Genomic DNA, 7,641 nt, shown 5'->3' with positions numbered 1-7,641 from the left:
AAAAAAAAAAAAAAAAAAAAAAAAAAAAGAATAATTTAATTAAATTTTTCTCAGAAGCCCACCAGTGAGCTTCTCATATTTTCCTGGCCGTAATCAGTTCATTTGCCCATTCCTTAATTAATTTCTATGAAGAGTGCTGAGATGATGAAAACAAGTAAATATTCAACTTCCAACCCAGGGAGAGGGGGACAAAATGGGTATCCCCAGAGGCATCTGGGAACATGGGGGAGGAATGAATACTTCAACAGTATGGGGAATATTTGACAATTTGCATTTAGAAACTAGGAAATGGGATGGAATGGTACTTGTAGGCAAAGAACAGAACCTGCTTGGTATTTTGCTTTCTCATGTGAACCCTCTTGCCATCACCCTTCAAAGACCCTGGATTTGTCCTCCTAGGCCACATCTGACGTGGGACTAAGGAGCTCTAAGAGCCTTTGGCGGGGCAGAGGAGAGGGAAGCTTAGTGATAAATGCTGATACAATTTGCTTTAGGTATTGAACTTTTTAAATTATCATCGCTCAGCCTTGGGATCTCTTTTTGACAATACGGCAATCCATCAGTACCTTTATCAGTCTTTCGGGCTTCCCCTAGTTCCAAGAGCTGGTATCAATGATCAAAGTAATTATCATAGCTTTGAATCAAAATGTCCATGCCCCACCAGACAGATAATTCTGTGAGCGGCTTCTGTTTCTGACCGTCCTAACTCTACTTTGAAATAACTGTTAAAGTAGCATTGGGTGGGGAAACCATAAATGCAACCTGCTTTGCATTACAACTGGTTTTCATAGCAACCCTGATTTTTGTTTTGTTTTGGTTTGGATTTTTTCTGGGAAGAGACTGATTAAGAGAAGATGCTTGGTCGAGGCCTAGGAATTTAGGGTTGTTTGCTTTTGGTTTTGTTTTTGTTCTCTAGCTAACTTTCCTATTTCTCTGCCTTTGCCTGACCTAACTTTAGCATGGAATTCAGCTGTCTCCATTTTGGCAGGCTGGTGGACACAAAGTTAGCTCAGATGTAGACAACAGGTAGAAAGATCCTCTCTCAGGACAAATATTCTATTTTTTCTGCATTTAGATGGACCACCTCATTTAATCTCTTTACCAGACCTACTAAAGACTGAAAGATACTAATACACCATAATACTCTACTTTTGTTTTCTGCTCCAGTATTGTATAGCCAAATGCAGCAGGAAACCATGTAGTCAAATAGTTCTTGTCACTTTGTGATGGCCATCAACTTCTACATTGCAAACAAAGTATCCTTACCACCTAATCTCCTCCATGCTCCCAAGTCTACATTTTAGGTCTGTTATTTGGAACATCTCATTTTTTGACCTAAATTTTGTTCCTGTTGAGATATTTTTTGGCTTGAAATAACAAGAAATCTGAACTCAAAAATGACTCAAAAATACAAACATTTTTTAACAGCATGATGCTTAAGTTCTAGACATGATTGATTGACCAGTCCTGATCACAAACTAAGATTTTGTACTAAACTAATCCATAGGAACTGGAGAGTACCCCTTCCAGTGGAGACAGCAGCAGCAGAAGCAACAATTTCTGTGGGCAGAGGCGACATCTATAAGTAATCAAGATCAGCATCCAAGCCTAGCAGTGGCAGTGGTACAGGATGTGTCTGCTCTGTTTTTAGCAACAGAAAGCACAACGTCCCCAAGGGAGAAGTTATGGGATATTTTCACTGTGTTGCTAGCTGCAGCCAAGGCTCCTTTATTCCTGATTCTTTTCCAATTCTAGTTCTGCTGCCTTTTCAGAAATCAATAAATTTATTTCCTGCTCAAATCAATGTATTTTACTTGCTTGCAACCAAGAATAAGACCCTAAAGTTGTGCTATTTAAATTTGACTTTCATCTTTCATATGGAGCTAAATTATAAAAACAGAAAAACTAAACACATCAAAATTAACTAGATATTGAGACAGAAGGAACTTATGTGTACAAAACACATAAGAAGTAACAAAAGTGGTTATTTAAAAATCAAAACTATCTCAGGTTAAAAATATTGCAAATACTATTTAAAACAACTTAGCAATTGAAATTAAATATCACCTAAATTATCTTTGCTATATATAGAATGTACAAATCTAAAAGAAAACCGTACAACTAAATAATAGAAAAAATAGAACAAAGGCACGAATAGCAATTAAAAGAATGCAATTTTAAAATTACTTATTAACTAGGGATCAGTAAGTAATAAAATGAAAAAGTGACCACTAAATTTAAAAAAGAAAAAAGCAATCTTTTACCATTTTAAGTTTAACAAATTGACCTTTTCAAAATAATGTTCATTTCTCATGAAGGTTGGTCTGAAAAGACCAAATCTTTATAATCTGGGATAATAGTATAATTCAGTATGCAATTTTTAAAATATTGTCTAGCCAATACATACAGCCTGAAATTTGTTTGTACTCAGATTCATTCTGCTTCCAGGTGTTAGAATTAATCAAAAATATGAGGATAAAGATATATGAGCTGTGAACCAGAACTCTTATTCTTAATAGTATTAAAGTTTTGGAAGCAACCTAAATATGTAATGGCCAGGGAATCACCGAATCCAAGCTCATTTACAGGATGTACATTATAATATTATACCATTAATTATTATAATATTATAATACTATTAATATAGTACCATATAACAATATTGTAATACCATTTTTTAAATTATTGGTAAGATTTCAAGACAGTTTATTTTTTACTTTAACTGCTTTTATTCCTAAACGAGTTTGTATGTATTTTGAAAAAATGTATTCAATTGTTTTTATCGCTATTTTGTTGTATATATTTAAAGTTTGCAGCATGTTTTGATATACTTATCTTCGTACATATATGCATAGTGAAGTGATTACTACAGTTAAGCAAGTTAACAATTGCTTAACATATAGTTACTCCTCCTTTTTGTGTTAGTAAAAGTACCTAAAATATACTCTCTTGGCAAATTACCGGTATACAAAATTACTAAATATAGTCTTCATGTTGTACATTAGATTATTTATGCAATAGATTTCAGATAGACGATAGATTGCCAATTTTTATTTCTGCTTACATGTATTATATATGTAATAACTATTTTTGAGTGAAATCGATATCAACTGATATATGGAATTAAATAATTACTGAAACTTAGCTGTTTATAATTAAAATTATTTCCTAAAATTCCTTTCATTAAAAGAATTGTGAAAATATTAACTGGTTGGTGTTACTAGTATGTACTTGCTTAATTAATCATTTGATAAATGACCATAGTTCCAATTTTTCTAGCCAAAAATAACATAGTAAGGCCAATCTGCATAAACATGAAAAAGCCATCCTTAAGTGTTCTTAAAAAAAACAACTTGAATAAAAATATAGACATTTTAAAGAAACTGAAACAGAAATGTTTGAATACAATCAAAATATCTTATAAAAATAACATCGTTTTACAGGAAAAAACATTACATAATGGGAAAATGACTTGAGCCTTATCTATTATAAATCAAAAGCATTTCACATAAATTTAGACTATCAGTTGGATTTCTTCTTTTCCTGATTCATATAATCAATACACAGTTGCTTAATTTTTCTAAAAGTATGCCACATTTTTACTTGCTTCAGTTTGGGAATATTTTTTACACCTTTATCTTTTCCAGGAGTTCAAATTGGTTTTCTTTTTTGTTGCTGTTTGCAGAAGACCTGTGCCCACAACTCATCAATAATTTCTAGGTTCTTATCTATGTAATTTATGTAATGGTTCCTAACTTTATTTTAAAACCCCAAACTTAATATTTTTTAATAAATTAATCTTCTTTATTTTATTTCCATAGTTTATTGGGGAACAGGTAATGTTTGGTTACAGGAGTAAGTTCCTTAGTGGTGATTTGCAAGATTTTGGTGCACCCATCAGCTGGGTAGTATACGCTGTGCACTATTTGTAGTCTTTTATCCCTCACCCGCTTCCAACCTATTCCCCACGAATCCCCAAAGTCCATTGTGCCATTCTTATGCCTTTGCATCCTCATAGCTTAGCTCCCACCTATGAGTGAGGACATACAATGTTTGGTTTTCCATTCCTGAGTTACCTCGCTTAGAATAATAGTCTCCATTATCTTTTTTTTAAAAGACTATCAAGTGCAGTAGTGAGAAGGGAAAGAAGAAAGAGGGAGCTCAATCTGTAACTGACTGTGAACAATTAACTGAGACAATTCACTACCTTCAGACCAACCCCAAACTTAATATTCTAACTTGAACCAATTCCTTACAACCTTCTGTATTTGCTGTTATCCTGGAATTTATTTTTTTATATTCCAGGATTTCTTCCACTAACTGTGAAGTTCAATTGTTCATTTACCTCAAATTTTATGTTGCTTTAGTAGGATGCATCTTAAAATATCTTCCCAAAATTTTGAAGTCTTAGCTTTATTATCTTGTACCATTTAGTATTGCTAATGTGAAGTCTAAACAGACTTTAAATAAAGTCATCCCTATATCTAGAAGAAAGCTCTTTTTTTTTCTTGAAGTTTTTGGATTTTCTCCTAATCCTTGAAGATCTGCAGTGCCACCACTTCAGTGAATGGGGTGTATGTGGATGAGGAAGGAGGCAGGATGGTGTGTACATGTGTAAGGTTTTTTTTTTTTTCATGTTGTTTTTGAACATTATTGCTACTACTTCATTTCTTTAGTGGTTCCTTTGCATTAGATTGACTCTTCTAAAAATCTGAAAATTTATCTTATGTTTACTTTCCTCTTCTAACTTTATTTTCTCCTTCTATACTTTTTGCTAGCCTAATATTGGATACTCTATAACTGGTCTCCAGATTGCTTACATTTTCTCATTTTCCATATCTTTGTCTGATCAGAATGCTGGTAAATATTCTCAAATTGATCAATTTATCCTATGGATGAGTAATACATTTTTCAGCCCTCCTACTGAATATGACTCTTCAGCAACTTCCATTTTAACTTTAGGAGCATTATCGTGTTATATGTATAACATATATAATGAAAATGTATAAATGCACATATATATTTATATTTTATACAATAAGATAAGCAGCAGAAAAGGCTATTTATATCATACACATAGGTACATATAGACTTGATAGGATATTCCACCTGTAGAATGGTCCTAACTCATTCCAGCATTAACTCAAAACTCCAAGTCCAAAGTCTCTTCTGAGACAAGGCAAGTCCCTTCTACCTATGAGCCTGTAAAATCAAAATAAAATGGCAGTCTTTTCTTGTTGTATAGATGCAACATCCTATCAAACCTTCCTTTCAAGAATAATTAACAATATTTAGAAAGTGCAATGCTGAATAGTGAGGAGTCCTTCCATCCTTCGTTAAGACATTCATCATGCATGTAAAGCAATAGACAAGAAAGATGTCAAGCTGCCACCTATTATTTAAAAGGTCTTTAAAAATGCACCTACTCAGGCAAGAGGTTAGAGATCAATTTAGAAGAATACCAAGATCTAAAGGGTTTCACATATTTCTTGACATCGTCAATAAAGACTTCCTGGAAAAGCTGTAATCCAGGCCCATCTGATAATGAAAGGTATAGAGAACATAGCCTCGTTCAGATAGCCAGCTCTTTAGCTAGTCTGAATATCAAGTAATTTTGAGGTTTACAAATGATGAATTTTCTGCCCTAAATTAAAGTCTGTGTAGACCAAGTTAGAGAGATTAAAAAGCAGAACCTGAAATAAGATTTGGGACAGAGAAGAGCAACAAAATTGTAAAAAGGGAAACTTCTCCCAGGTACCTCCCTGGCATCCTGTTGGATACCTTAAATATGTGCTATGGGGCACTGTCTGCCTAATAAAGTAAATAACACCCATATGAAAACCCATTTCTGGGAAAGAGCCTGGAGGCAAATAACCCAGTCTCATCTTCTAGCTCATTGCGTAGCAGGCAGAAGATAAAAGAAGTGAAGGGAAATGCAATGACCAAAGTACCAAGACTCATGCTGGAAATGGTGGAAACCTTCTAGGTAGAGACTAGATTGGAGAACCATGTTTGGACATGAATTGTGGTATTGGTTAATAGCCATTGGGCCATAATATCCAAGAATACAAGTAAATCAATAGCTTACCGAGATTGTTAAAAGAATTGTGTTACCAATGAAACCCCATATCTAATATCAAGGGCCAATATTTACTAAAATTTTAACAGATGCTCTGACCCAAAGGGAAATAAACTGGACTATACTTATTTCAAAGAAGTTAATAGTTTCAGAAATCACTTAAATGCACATAAATATTACAAATCTCTGTAGATATCATTAGTCAATTATTATGTGACAATTAGCTTAGAAAAATAAATGCAAGTAAGGAATGGAAACGAGTTAGGAACATCTAGTCTAATTCTCATGTCTTACAAACGAAGATGCTACGTGTCATTTGGTTATCTTCCTTACGAAAGACCATGCAGCTACTAAACAGATGCATATTCGGCCCTCGAACTGTTTTTTTGATATCCAGTATAGTTTTAGACCATGCTATTTCTAATAAATCCATACTTTTTCCTCTCGTTACCTATATGGCCTACAACTAGATATCGTGAGAACTCACTCACTATCACAAGAACAGCATGAGGGCAAAAGCCCTCATGATTAAATTACCTCCAGCTGAGTCCCTCCCACGATATGTGGGATTATGGGAACTACAATTAAAGTTAAGATCTGGGTGGGGACACAGAGCCAAACCATATCATTCTGCCCCTGGCCCCTCCCAAATCTCATGTCCTCACATTTTAAAACACAATCATGCCCTTTTAACAGTCCCCCAAAGTCCTAACTCATTCCAGCATTAACTCAAAACTCCAAGTCCAAAGTCTCTTCTGAGACAAGGCAAGTCCCTTCTACCTATGAGCCTGTAAAATCAAAAGCAAGTTAATTGCTTCTTAGATACATTGGAGGTAAAGGTATTGGATAAATACAGTCATTCCAAAAGGGACAAAATTGCTAAAACACAGGGGCTACAGGACCCATGCAAGTTTAAAATCCAGCAAGGCAGCCAAATCTTAAAGCTCTGAAATGATCTCCTTTGACTCTATATCTCACATCCAGGGCATGCTGAGGCAAAAGATGTGTTCCCATGGCCTTGGGAAGCTCTACCCCTGTGGGTTTGCAACCCACAGCCCTCCTTCTGGCTGCTTTTACAGGCTGACGGTGTCTGCAGCTTTTCCAGGCACACGGTGCAAGCTGTCAGTGGATATACCATTCTGGGGTCTACGGGATGGTGGCCCTCCTCTCACAGCTCCACTAGGTAGTGACCAAGTGGGTACTCTGTGTGGAGGCTCTGACCCCAGATTTCTCTTCTGCATTGCCCTAGCAGAGGTTCTCCATGAGGGCTCCACTCCTGCAGCAAACTTCTGCCTGGACATAGAAGTGTATACCAGATGTCCTCTGAAATCTAGGTGGAGGTTTCCAAACCTCAGTTATTGACTTCCATGCACCCATAGGCCCAATGCCACGTGGAAGGCACCAAGGCTTGAGGCTTGAACCTGCTGAAGCAATGGCCTGAGCTGTACATTGTTCCATTTTAGTCACCGCTGGGACACAGGGGACCAAGTCTCAAGACTGCACAAAGCAGCGAGCCCTAGGCCTGGCCCATGAAACTATTTTTACCTCCTATGCCCCCAGGC

The sequence above is a fragment of the Rhinopithecus bieti genome, unplaced genomic scaffold (assembly GCF_001698545.2).
Source record: "Rhinopithecus bieti isolate Rb0 unplaced genomic scaffold, ASM169854v2 scaffold_2247, whole genome shotgun sequence".
NCBI lineage: Eukaryota > Metazoa > Chordata > Mammalia > Primates > Cercopithecidae > Rhinopithecus > Rhinopithecus bieti.
This window is presented reverse-complemented; position numbering follows the sequence as displayed.